A 7,283-nucleotide genomic window follows, 5' to 3' on the forward strand; every position below is an offset into this window, starting at 1 on the left:
TTTGTGTTTTTGGTGTAAATGGTTTTTCAAATATTTTATTCATATTCATATTCTGGTATCTGGGTCGATTAACTCCTTTGCTTGTACCTGCAGAAGTAGATTGATAAATGTTATGGGTTTTATAGAGTGTCCCAACATCTCTTTCTAGCTCTGGATTTTTAATGTCTTCCGATCGACATAGCTCTGCACACTGCTGAGTTAGCTGATTTGTAGCTATAGACTTCAGTTTATCTTCATTAGTCTTTAGCTTTTCTATCTCATTACCCATACTGTCCACTTTCATTGAAAGCGTAGTTAGGGTGTTAAGTATTTTTTCTAGAGTATCTTCTTCTATTATTTCAGTCTGTGTAGCTTTGTCTTGATATGTAATCTGCAATAACATTTTTGTTAGTACTAATCACTTCAATTGTAAATGTGAAATTTAATATATTCAAAACTAGTCTCCGAATCTCTTTTGTTGTAACTGAATTTTGTATTTTCTTTGTTAACCACCAGCGTACCTGTGTATTATCTGTTCGTACAATAAATTTGTTATATACAATATATGGCTCAAATGCTAATAAACATTTATATAATGAACATAATTCTTTCCTATTTGTTTTCCATTTTATTTCTGTCTCGTTGAACGTACCTGAGTAGTATCTACAATGATGTTCTATTTTTTCTGCTTCATATCGATATTTAAGTACTCCTCCGTAACTATATTCACTAGCATCTGCTTCTACTATATATATAAATTTTCTATTTTCATCTGGAAATTGTAATTTTGGTAATTCTCTACAAAGTAATTTTATTTTTTGAACTTGTTTTTTATCTTTTTCATCATAGTTATATTCTATATCCTTTTTAAATTTTTTCTGGAGTGGTTTTAAAGTTTCTGCTAATTTTGGAATATATTCTTTTACTTGGTTTACTAGTCCTAAAAATGATTGTAATTTCTTTTTTGTATCTAATTCTTCTTTCGAATTTATTATTTTTTGTACTATATGTTGTTGCATTTTTACTCCACTTTTATCTATTTGTATTCCTAAAAATTCTATCTGATTTTTCATAATTTCTGCTTTCTTTTTGCTTAGACTTATTCCCGATTTTTCTATTATATCTGTAAACTGTTCTAATAATTTTAAATGTTCTTCTTTGGTTTTTGTATATAATAATATATCATCTATGTACACTATACAATTAGATAATTGTTTAAAATAATTGTCCATAAAATGTTGATATCTACCTGGTGCATTTTTATATCCAAATGGTAACACGTTCCATTCATAAAATCCTTGTGGTACCGTAAATGCGGTTAATTCTTTAGATTCTTCTTCTAGCTTTAGGTGGTAAAATTCTGATTTACAATCAAATTTGCTAAAATAATTATATCCTTGGATTTGTCTTATTTTTAATATCTTATTTGGTATTGGATAATTATATGTTATAGTTTTTTGCATTTAAATTTCTATAGTCAATAACCATCCTACTTTTTCCTCTTTTTTGTTCACTATGTTTATTTACTATAAATGCTGGACTATTATGTTTACTATTACTTTTTTGTATATATTGTTTTTCTAATAATTCATCTATGTGCATTTTAAATTCTTTTAAATCATCAAAATTATATGTTAATGGTTTTTGGGTTATTATGCTATTTTTATCTATTAATTCAATTTTTATAGTAGTTTTATGTTTTTCCCATCCTTTTAATGGATCTTCACTATATAATTGTTCTAATTTTTTCTGAATTATTTCTATTTTATTTATTGAAAATATAGTTATTTCTGTTTTATTTATCGAAAATACTACTAGTTCTATTGTATCTTCAGTATTTTTTATATTTTCTAACTTTTGTGTAATTTTTTCACTTCCTTTTATCCAATCAGTTTTCTTTCTTATTTTATTATTAACTCTTTTTGCTCTTACTTTTTGTTTACATGGTGTTGTAAACCACCAGTCTGTTTTGGTTATTATATGTGGGTATAATTTATCTAAGAATGACATTCCTAAAAGTATCTTTTGATGTTAATTCATAATTATAGATTTCTTCTATTGTTAATATCTTGTCTCATACTTGTATTTTTACATTCCTAGCTTTATAAGTAATTAAGCTTCCTTCATTATTAAATCCTTTAACTATTATTGGTGTTTTTAGTTTATCCCATTTACTTTCTGGTAAGCAATTATATCTGCATAAATTAGCTTCTGCTCCTGTATCTATCATAGGCGTATAATATCTACTGTAATATCCTTCTACTACTATCTTCATTAATACATATATCTTCATTTCATGTTAAGGCTCTTTTCAAGAATAACTTTTCTTTGTTATATGTTAAGGTTAATTGTGTATGTTCTATATTATATGGTTTTACTTGTTCTAACCATTTTATTCCTAATATTATATCTGCTTTTTGCATTTCTTCCTTTACTTCGAATTCTATTTTTATTTTTCTAACTCCTATTATTATTTCTTTTTCTGCTATATTTTTATTATTTATTAAACTTCTTGGTAGATCTGGGCACATATCATTATCAGTCTTTATCTCTTCATTTTTTACTAGATATTTTGCTATATAATTTTCTTCTTGTCCTGTATTCAAAAGTATTAGATATTCTTTTTCATTTATTTTTCCTGTTATGTAATATTGGTTTAAATTACTTATTGAATTTGTTTCATAACTTGTTCTTTTTGATGAGCTTGATGATTCTGGTTTTTCATTAGCTATTCTTTTCGTTGTACTTATTCTATCATTTACTATTTCTAAATTTTCTTCTGTATCTATGTCTCTATAGGTATAATCATTATAATCTATTGTTTTTACAATTTGTTCGAATGGGCTTTCTATTTGTATTTTGTTAATCTTATTTTTTCCTGTTATTTTATGTTTTGTTGTTAATACATATAGATTTTTACATCTTGCTGTAAATATTTTACTTCCTGGGGTTAATTTTATTCCTGATATTTTCCAATATAATACTAGTGATTTATCTATGTTTCTATCTGTCACTGCTACTGAATAATTTGCACTTATTATAAATTTAAATTTTTGATATATTAGATTTCCTTTTACGGCAGTTATTATGCTTTTTTCTATAGGTTTTATTATTCTATCATCTGCTAAATATAATTCTATTGGTGTATCTATTCCTTCTCTAAAACATGCTTTTATTAATATCTCTGTACCTCTAAGGTGTACATATTTTATTGGATCTCCTTTACTTTTTATATCATTTATTTCTTTATTAATTATTCCTTTTGTTACCAGTGGTATACTAGCTTTTCCTTTTGCATATCTGCAGTCTATTACATGTTCTTTTTGGCATACTACATAATATTCATCCTTTTTCCTAGTAAAAATATTTTTTATTATTGGTATTTTAAATATTTTCTCTACACTTAAATCTAACTCTTTTCCTTTTATTTCATCAAATATGTTACTGTCGAATATTATTTTTTGTTCCGTTCCTTCATCATTTAAATATTCTTCCTTTGTTATTATTTTTATATCTTCTTCAGTCATTTGATTCATCTATTTCGCTATCTATTTCATTATCTGTTTCGTTTTCTGAAATTTTATATATACTATCTTCACTTTCTAATTCATAATCTATATAATCTATCTGCATATATTCTGTATTATCTATTCTTATTTCTGATATTTGTTTATTTTTTGGATTTTTAGGTAATTTACAATCTCTAGCTAAATGTCCTAACTTTCCACAATTATAACAAGTACATTCTTTTATAGATTTCTTCTTTCTATATGGTGTTTTATGTTTATAATTTTTTACATAATATCTTTTTCTTGGTTTCTTATATTTATATTTTAATTTTTTATATTTTTTATATTTCTTATGCCTTTTTCTTTTCTTATAATATCTTTCTTCGCATCCAAATTGGGGTGCTATTTTATTTTTGCAACATGCTAAATTTCTTATTAATGTTTTTTCCATTTTTAATTCTTCTCTATATTTTTCACATAAGTTCCTATACCATTGTTGTAAAAATTTTATTCTTGCTCCTAACGTATCTACTATTTTTGCTTCTTCCCAACTTTTTATTATTTTCGAACTAAATGGCTCGGGTAATTTATTAAAATATAATTTTCTTATTTCTTTACTTTCTTCTATACTATATGCTCCTTTGTAATAATATTATTTAAATGCGTAAGTATATTCATCTATATAACACATATTACATATTGCTAATTTTAACATTAAATTTCTATTTGTATCTTTTTCTTCATTTTGTTCTTCTTCAATTGTTGTCGTACTACCAAATTCATCTTTTATAGCTGTTTCATATTTTTTTAATAATTCTATAGGTGTTAGTTTAGTTGTTGTCGATGATGTTCCTTCTATAGGTTTATTAGTTCTTAATACTTTTTTGCTATTTTAAGTTAAATTTGCAAACCATAATTTTACTGATCCTATTAGGGTTTTTTCTATATATTCCGGTGCATCCGTTATATTTATATTATTCTCTAATAATTGTTTTGTCATATATCCTATCCATAATTGTATTGTTTTTTCTGTATCTATTACACAGTCTAGATCTAAAAAGTTATAATTTTTATTAATTATTTGTTTTGGTATCCATTTGTCATATTCATTATATTTTTTAAACTTATTCTTGTAATATATAGGTTTTCTTATTTCTGTTGTTTTAGGTATAATATTTTCATTTTCTTTTTTATCAAGAATATTTATTTCTGTGTGGGTATTTTCTAAGTTTTCCTCATTAATTTCTTTTTGTTCTTCATTGATTTCTAAGTTTTTTGTATTTGTTAATATTTCTATATATGTTTCACTATCTTCGGACTCATAATTATCTGTCTCTTCAATATCTATATTATTTATTTCTAATTCTTCGTTTTTTATTTCTAATTTTTCCTTAAATTGATTTATCTCGTTCAATAATTTCTGTTCTCTATCTTTTTCTTCTTTTTCTTTCTGTCGTTGTTCATACAACTCTTTTAATATTTGTAGTTCTTTTTCTAATTCAACAATTCTACTATTTTTAGTTTCTTCTATTTTTCGTATTTCTTCCGTAGTTTGTTGTTTTATTTTTTCTATTTCCTTTTTCCTATCTATCTCTTTATTTTCTTTTTCTATTCTTACCATTGCTGTTAATTTATCTTCTAATTTTAATTCTTCTTTTTCTAACATTAGATATAAATGTTCACCTATTTTCTTATATCTTCGTCCTAGATTAGAAAATACTATTTTTATTTTTGATCCTTCGTAGTTTTCATATATTTTTTCATCTATTATAAATTCTTCTTTATTCATTTTATTGTGAATAGGTCATGTTGATATATATATTCTAAACTATCTATTTGTGATTCCAATTTTGATATTTCATCTTTTTGTATATCTATTGAATTTTTACTAACTCCGGCAAATATATTATAATGTAGTCTTTTTATTCTTATTTTTAATTCTTTACATTTTTCTGAGATAATTTGTTTTAATTCTTTGTATTGTTGTACCTTATTCATTTTAAATTATATTTATAATATCTTGGTGGATATCTAAATCTAATTTTATCATAATTAGGTGGTATGTGTTTCATTCTTCTGGATTTTAAATGTGTTATTAATTTTGATTCAATACTAGATATTAATGTAATTAAGTAGGCTAATTTTTGTGGGTTTTGTTTTGTTTTATTTAGACTTATATATTCTGAATAATTACTAATTAAAGATTCTTTATTTTTTCTAAAAGCTTCTCTATTTTTAAATGGTCTTCGCATAATTAATTTAATAATTTCGTAGGTAAATAAAATTTTTTATCTAATTCTAATAATTCTAACTCTAATCTAATTTCTAGCTCTAACATATTAATACACCCTTGTGATGGGCCCTTCCCCTATGCATAGGGATGCTTTAGTGCATCAAACTATCCGTTTTTTACGTTCTTATGTTATACAGAAGCTGGTTGACTGCTGTTGTTTAGTAAAGCTGAAACAAAAGATAAGACTAGAATTGGTGGGGTGTGCCAGGCCAAGGCACTAGTGCAACACCAAGGCGACACTTCAAGGTACCAATAGCAAGCTACCATGGTGGACCTTCCCCCTTAAACAATAGAGTTATTATCGTGTGAGTCAATGACTCACATATCAGATATTAAACTGATAAGAACAAATATACTACACTTGATTTTAGCCGGAAGGCCGAGAAAGGTATGATTTTTATGTATTTTGCTGGGCTATATTATACGGCACATGCTACATAAAATCTCTCTTTCCAGTCAGTGTGGGACTAGAAGAGCTACATAAGATTCACTAATCTCTTGTGCTTTTATATTAAACTAATTCAATCCCATTAATTGCCTACAATATAATATTGATCAAAGAGCAGTGAGTGAAACAGTTTTCCTTTTGTTGGCTGCAAAACAGTTTCACAATTTTACTTTCAGTGGGAGCTGAAATCAGCATAGATCACTTGTCATGTTACTTTAATTCTTTGAAATTAAAATACAGAGCTTCCCAAAGATTTCATGAAATTTTACTTCTGCTATAAATACATTGAAGAAGTAAGGGGTGATGTGGCCAGTGGCAGAATCAGGAATATTACATTGGGATTTAATGGTATATATATGACTAAAAATATTTGTTTTTCACTAATAATGCCATATAAATTTTCAATAAAGTAGATCTCCTTCCATCCACCAAAAGGTGGTGTGTTCAATGAATAACATATAAGCACTAGTAGTATTTTAGGCCTTGGAAATGCATCAAGGCACATAATGGCAACATAAATCCACCAGTTTAAGTCAATTAGGGAGTAGTTCCCCTCATTTATCCTTTTATGGTAATTTTTATTAATTTTATGTCAATAACTGGAAAAAAATAAATTACATTTTCAATTTTTTGTGTGAGAACTTGGGTCCTGTCTGATATCAGACGACAAAATTGTGCATCTGAGCCTCTCTTTTCATTAGATTCTTTTTCCCCTCTCTCTCCGCTAATTAAAGTTCTTGGGAATTGTTAGATTAGAGGACCTTGGATACTGAACATCTATGTTCGTTGAGAATCTGCTTGTGACTATAGTCACTACAACAAAAAAATATTTAGCAGCAGCTAGTTAACAACAATAGCTTAATTGGAAACATTGGTCTCAAGATTTAGGAGGAGTAGACATGCCAAATGCTAGGTTGAAAGATTTGAAAAATTGATAATATTGGTTCAGTATCTGATTTTAAACAAAATGTAGACATACAAAGGGCTCTTATGGATCAAATATTGTCCTTGTCAAAGTCGTCACCAGATGTTTCCAGCAATCAAATACATTGCA

At 26.3% G+C, this 7,283-nt stretch overlaps 1 non-coding gene across 1 annotated transcript; it reads right to left on the reverse strand.

Annotated features, from left to right (window-relative positions):
* Positions 1–5,975: 5,975 nt before the first annotated feature.
* LOC124886142 lies at positions 5,976–6,173 on the reverse strand. Its single transcript, XR_007043231.1, has one exon. It is a non-coding gene; the product is annotated as a U2 spliceosomal RNA (small nuclear RNA).
* Positions 6,174–7,283: the final 1,110 nt, after the last annotated feature.

Source organism: Capsicum annuum, chromosome 7 (assembly GCF_002878395.1).
Source record: "Capsicum annuum cultivar UCD-10X-F1 chromosome 7, UCD10Xv1.1, whole genome shotgun sequence".
In the NCBI taxonomy this organism is placed as follows: Eukaryota; Viridiplantae; Streptophyta; class Magnoliopsida; order Solanales; family Solanaceae; genus Capsicum; species Capsicum annuum.